We start from the raw sequence: 6,881 nt of genomic DNA, 5'->3' as shown, positions 1-6,881 counted from the left end.
CCCCTCCCCCCCGGCTAGAGTCAGTGGGGAAGAGGAAATTGAGAAGTTCAGACCTGAAGAGAATACACCCTTAAGGAGTCTATATGATATTGAGTTCTTTATCATCTATCCCTTCATTCCTCTACCCAACAAGCATTCATTATGCACCTACTGTGACGGGGCAGAAGCCATCAGAGATAAGGAGAAATCTGGGATTGACATGTGTACACTGCTATAGTTAAAATAGATAACCAACAAGGACCTACTGTAGAGCACAGTGAACTCTGCTCAATATTCTGTAATAACCTAAATGGGAAAAGAATTTGAAAAAGAATAGATACATGTATATGCATAACTGAATCACTTTGCTGTACACCTGAGACTAACACAACATTGTTAATCAACTATACGCCAATATAAAATAAAAACTAAAAAACAAAAAACCAAAGGGCTGAGAGAATCCAGGTGGGAAAATCATATGAACCCAACTAACTATAATACAGGGTAAGATGAAGTACTGCAGTTACCGTGGGAGTGAAAATTAATTGTGCCGGCAGACACCTGCAGAAACCACATAAAAACTGGGGTGAGGTGGGGGTGGGCAGGTATTGGAACTCAGCCTTGGGGGATGAGAATTCAGGAAGGTGAAGAGCGAGGGTGATGGGGGCGGGGGCAACGCTGCCCAGGGAACATCATAAAGGCCACCAGGGACAAGCCACAAGGAGAGGTATTAGTCCATCGTGGCCAGATGTAGGCCTCGCAGGGCATGGGGTAGCAGGTGGGACTGGAGGGATGAAGCCACATGATTTCTGGATCAACTGTTGCTTATGTTTTACAGTTGGCTTACCTTGGTTTGGCTAATAACCCACAAAAGCGTATTTACAAGGTCAAAAGAAACCATACTTTCTCCTGAAAAACAAAAATTGCTTCACGATGCGTTATCTGAAACATTCCCAAAGCAGAGTTGCAGAAATGAGTTATCGGACTATAAAATGTCACAACATATATCCTCTAGCAAGGGCTTCGACAGCCAATGCTATGCTGATCTGTTTGCACACATTTTCTAAAAAAAATGTTTTTTCAGGTTTATGGCCACATTACTGTCAGTCTCTCTAATAAAAATGCACACTTGTATTCCAGTTGCATGACTGGCGGAAAATGCAGTTATTCATCAACAGCTTTTAAAATCCCCTCTTCAAATAGCCCACTCCCCTACTAGGGAAACTCATCTACCAAAACAGAATATTTAACAAAAGAGACAGCCACACGTGAACACACACACACACACCAACACACATGGTCAGAAAAACAACCAATAAGAATTCATCAAGAAGAACGATAACTTCTTTCCTCCAAACAGGTTCAGGGCATTTATTATTTATTGTTATGCCTAAGAGGTTGAAAATAAGCAAATCCATCTTTTGGTCCCAGAAATGAGATTTGAGCAATGCATTCATTATAAAAACACTCCTACAACAAAATAATTGAGAGTTCCCAGTGGAGTTAAATATTTTAGGATTACCACTTGTGTCCACAGCACTTTTATAAACCAAACCGCCTACTCAACCTGGTAAATACCGTAAGACCCGCAGACAGAACCCAGATTCATGGTGTGACCCTTATCAATCTTGAAGACTTTTTCCTCCCTTAGGTCTGCCACAATAAAACCTTGTGTACCTGTCAGTTTCTTAATATGAGGTTCAATGTTTTATGTTACTTCTTGTTTCTGCTCACAGGCTATAACAATTTCAACTCTAGCTCCATCTCTCGCCTCTCTTTTCACTGCTCCCTATTTCTGGCCCTCAAATCAGAGATCTTCTCTTCAATGGACTTTGTTGATAGCGCAGATTTCACGTATCATTTCTCACCAGTATTGTGAATCCTACACTGAGCTCCAATTATCCTCAAAAGAGCTGCCAAACAAAAGCCTGGACTGCATGCTCTCCGTTCCCGCAAACTAAGGTTAAAATGATGTAAAATCAAATGACATCATTTATGAGTTAATTTACATAGGAAACTCAGAATTAAGAGATTTAACAGGACTTAGTAGTTGACCCAAACTCGATTTTTACCCAGGTGAGGAAAGTGGAGGTGGCAAGGAAATAGGAAGATTTAGAACAGGTGAGGGTGGTAAGAAGAAAAAAGGTGAGGGGAGAGTAACCACCACCTTTAAGAGACAACAATATTTGTCAATTAAATCTCAATTAAAACAAAAGGAGAACCATAACATCAAAGGTAGATTCTTGGAGCAACTCGGTTCAGTGCAGTCAGTAGGTGTGGAACACTTCCTGTGAGTGAAGCACCAAGCAGGCTTCCGCCATTAACTACGTAGAACCTATTTGTTCAAACACCAAAGAGCTGACCTTTGAAATTTAATAAAATCTTACTCATGCACCACTTTTTTCCCATTAAAAGAGATCACAGAAAAATGAGTGAGGATATGAATGGAGGGAAAAATGAAGGCAGAGAGGATGAAACCGTAAGTATGGTAAATACATAAAAGGCATGTCACAAGGTCTCAAACATTTGTTAGAAGGTGGGTTGAAAATCTGACCGTAAGCTTTCTGGCAGCCAGTGCATAGAGAGAACACCCATGGCTGTATACCTCACTCCATAATAAACCCCAAATCAGTTCAGGAGAAACCCAATTCTAAGACTAAGACTAGACAGCAGTTTCTTTCATGGGTCCTCGTAAAGAGTACCACTTAACTGACTACCAGGTTTCGTAGGCCTGTTTCTTAAAAGGTATGCCAATGAGGAAAGTTTAGTAAAACATTTGGGTGAGGGATCCCATACCACGCAGTCTAAATACCTAGCTCAGAGAACAGAGCTGGTATTTGTTTTAAAAACCAGGAAAATTAATACTGTGGTAAGTTAAATGGGATCAAAAATTAGATACTTCTAGAATATAGCTAAGATAATGCTATTTTATTATCTATTGGTTTATAGCCTGTACGTTAGGCCAAGATGTCTACTCTATAATGGCTTTAGGGTTCTAATGCTAGATTCTCTTGAATAAGCAACAAGTCACAGTTGAAATCAATGGAATGACAGAATTAAGTATTCGAGCAAGACAATTCTTAATTCCTAAGAGAATACTATCATGCCATGCTCACCCCATGTCAAATAAATTCCAATTTCTTTTTAAAGGGGAAAAGTTATTACAATCATTAGTTAAAACTGCCACTTTACTGGCTGCCTAAGATCATAAAAGAGGATTTTCAACCATTAAGACAAACATTCTGACACGGTAAAATAACAAAATGGCAATTTTAGAGATGGAAAGGGCTTTTGAGACCACTTAGACAAACCTTGTTTTGAAAAGGGAGTAAAACAGGCTCAAAGTAGACTGAATGACTTGGCTAAGTTCAGGAGCTAAGTGGTGGCAGGGCCGGGTTAGCCCTCAGATGTCCCAGTTGCCTAATACCAACTGAATTAGCTGCTCATTTCTATTCTATGAAGTAAATACATCTGGTTTTATAAAGCTATTAGATTAACCAAATTGAGCCTCTGGTTTTCTACCGTAGTTTCATAGGGACCTCATTCAACAAATATTTATCTGCCAAGCCACAAAATGATTTCCCAGCTTAGAGCTTGCTGTAAAACAGAATACTGGTAAATTGCGATAAACAGTAAAGTAAACCAAAAATAAGCAAACGAAAAACCCAGCCCTAATACCTAAGTGCCGGGAAGGTAGTAATGTTTAACATTTAATAGACAAACCGGTCTTAAACTACTTTGAGACCAAAGCATCCATGTCTTTTCTACAATGTAAGTACAATCACCAACATACAAATCAACCACTGTCCTCAGGAGAGAGCTCTGAAACGAGGATTATAGTATACAACGCACCAGTTACAAACACATGAGGTAGAATCATAGGAACGTGTCAAACGAGGATGACATGTTTATTAAATTCAAAAGATGAAAACAACGAAAACAACTTCTAAATTAACATTTGGTGGTGGCATTATAACATGTATATGCTTTGTTTCTATGAGTTAAAAAAAAAGCACACTCAATACTTAAACTTCTCTGCAAAGTACACCTGATTTTATAAAAATTTTAAACCTAGCCAATGTAGGGACCCAAATACTGCACTGGCGGCTTGAAATCACATCAGGGAGTCTCTCCAACTAAGTAGCAGAAGAACCAAATTAAGGAAGGCACAATCAGGCAAGAGCTATCTGTTTAGTGATAATTTATCAGGCACCACGATCACTCAAAGCTGGAGGCCAGCAGGAGCTGTGGATTGCTGGGACAACCACTCAGCCACAGCGCTGCAAAGAAGCAGAGATGCTGCGACTGGAACGTAACCGTGGACAACAGGCCATGCCTTGGCCGAAGGTAATATGGCGTGCTCTGGCTCTCTTATGCTTCAGACTAAGACTTATGCTTCAGACTTATGTCCTTTAAAAAGCAATTCTGGGCTTCCCTGGTGGCGCAGTGGTTGGGACTCCACCTGCCGATGCAGGGGACACGGGTTCGAGCCCTGGTCTGGGAAGATCCCACATGCCGCGGAGCAACTGGACCCATGAGCCACAACTACTGAGCCTGCGCGTCTGGAGTCTGTGCTCCGAAACAAGAGAGGCCGCGACAGTGAGAGGCCCGTGCACCGCGATGAAGAGTGGCCCCCGCTCGCCGCAACTAGAGAAAGCCCTCGCACAGAAACGAAGACCCAACACAGCCAAAAATAATAAATAAAAAATTTTTTTAAAAAGCAATTCTGCTATACTAAACATACTCATGTTGACAAACTTTTTTTCTACCCAAAAAATCACTGGTGATTACTCACCTACCATGTGAAGCATAAAAACTGTCTATTTTTCAAAATCACTAAATGCTCCTCTAAGGCACACTCCTTTCAGAAGAGGCCAAATATAACTGGGAATGCTTACTTGAGATACTATTAATGACAAGTCCTTTCAAGCTAGGATTTTATGAGCTGTCAGGTCACATGTATCACTTCTTTTTTTCCTGCTGCTTTCAGAGGCTCTAGGGATCTGAATGTTTACAGCAAAAATGTATGGAAATAACACCTGTCTTTAGCCACAGGACTTTTCATATCAAATGGAGCAATCACAAAACAGTGAGACCTTAGAATGAAAGATGTCCCTACAACCAGTTAATTTGACTTGCAGAAAATGGTTTAGTAGCCCTAGCTAAAACTCCTAGGCAGCCAGGATATTTCTGTCAGTTTCTTTATGGTACAATTTCAAACAGCATATAAAGAAGCACACTCAAAGCTTCTCTTTATTCTTTGGGGGTCTTTAATCAGACAAGTGAAATGATGGAAACATTTCTATTTCTAAGGTTCAGCAAATTGACTTAATAGCATGGACAGTCAAGACCTAAAACAAAAATCTTCAGATTAGAAACAGTCAAACATAAGGCTTCTTAAGATGATTCCCCTATGATTAAGCCTAATAAGCTCCACTGTATCACTTTCGACCTCTTTTAAAAGAGTATCCAGTTCCTGCTGGGGCATGCAATGGCACTACCCTGGATAGCATCAGGTGGGAAACATGAAGAGTTTAGAGTTGATAATCTGCGAAAGAGCAGCCAGTCTTAGGATCCATGAACATTCTACTCAAAATGTTAAATAAATTTAACAGAAAAGTGAATCAATCATTTAAGTTTATATGGTGTACAGTGAAGGGGGTTCCTTGTATTGGGTTGTCTTACTGTTTAGTATATCTTTGACTGTAAAGTGCAACATTTATAATAAAAACACAAATTTCACAAAATGAAAAAAGCCTCTCTCTTCCATTAGTCTATTAAGTCTACCCTTTTACATTTTAAGAAGTTTGCCCCTGTCCTAGTTATAAGGAACAAAATGCCCTTCCTCATTCCGTTTCTAACATTCAGGGAAGGCATTTTAAAAATGCACTTAAACATTTCTTCCACCATTCCAAACTCTGAAGCCCTGAGAGAGCTGGAGTGGGAAAAAAAGAGAAAAATTAACAGGACGTGAAAGTGACAAGATACTGAATGACATCGCTTACTTTCTGCTTTTCTTGCAAAGTGCACAACTGGAAGAAAAAATAAATCTTTTCCCGGTTAACAATCTGAAAATGATTTATGAGGGTGGGGAGGCGGTGCTGGGAACTAAAACGCAAACCACGCTCTCCGCAACCGCGCACACCTGGAAGGCTCTCATTTAAAGGCTGTCTTTCCTCATCAGGCTCAGAGTTAGGGCTCCTGGGCGCCTGTCAGGCTCCATCACAATTCCAGTTACAATCAGTACTTTCCCCCGTCTTCCTGTGTCTTTTTTAGTGCACATCCACTCTCCTCCCTCCTCCCTCCTCCCAAGCGACGGCTCCACACAGACCACAATACAACTGTGTCAGGCCAACCGTTACTCACCAACACACACTTATGATTCCCCCGACTCTCAAGTCTCGGAACAAAACGCGAATTTTTCTTCCCTCTTTGAAAGGGAGGTGCTCGCGGTTTTCAGGATGGAAATTCCACCCTCCTACGACAGTGCACACTCGGGGCACTCACTCTGCTCGCGCTACCGTTTTCTTAGCTCTTTTCGGCCATTTCGGCACCGACGATCGAGCCGACAGCAAAACGGCTCTGAAAACTTACAGAAGACCGTAGTTTGGACGCGGAGAAACTGCCTGCCGGGGTAACTGTGCTGCTCCCCGGGCCGCAGCCCCATGGTCCCCGCACCCCAACTTAACCGAGGTGATGCGACGCACGTCCTTTCCTTCCTGGCCTTTCCTTCCCTCGGCCCCTGGGGGTGACCCCGACTTTGGACCCCGGGGCCCACTTCCGCGGCCCAGGCGACCACCTGTCGGGGTCCTCCCGCGCGCGAAACCGGGGAGCCAGCAAAACGCAGTGAACGTCCCGGCCGCCGGGCTTTCGCTCCCGCGGAAGTTGCCCCACGCAAACTT

The 6,881-nt window shown here is 42.2% G+C and overlaps 1 protein-coding gene across 1 annotated transcript in view; it reads right to left on the bottom strand.

Annotated features, from left to right (window-relative positions):
- MCUB (mitochondrial calcium uniporter dominant negative subunit beta) overlaps positions 1 to 6,881 on the bottom strand; it is a 92,552-nt gene that overhangs the window by 85,285 nt on the left and 386 nt on the right.

This window comes from Neophocaena asiaeorientalis, unplaced genomic scaffold (assembly GCF_003031525.2).
Source record: "Neophocaena asiaeorientalis asiaeorientalis breed wild unplaced genomic scaffold, Neophocaena_asiaeorientalis_V1.1 scaffold534, whole genome shotgun sequence".
NCBI classification, from domain to species: Eukaryota; Metazoa; Chordata; class Mammalia; order Artiodactyla; family Phocoenidae; genus Neophocaena; species Neophocaena asiaeorientalis.
This window is presented reverse-complemented; position numbering and strand designations above follow the sequence as displayed.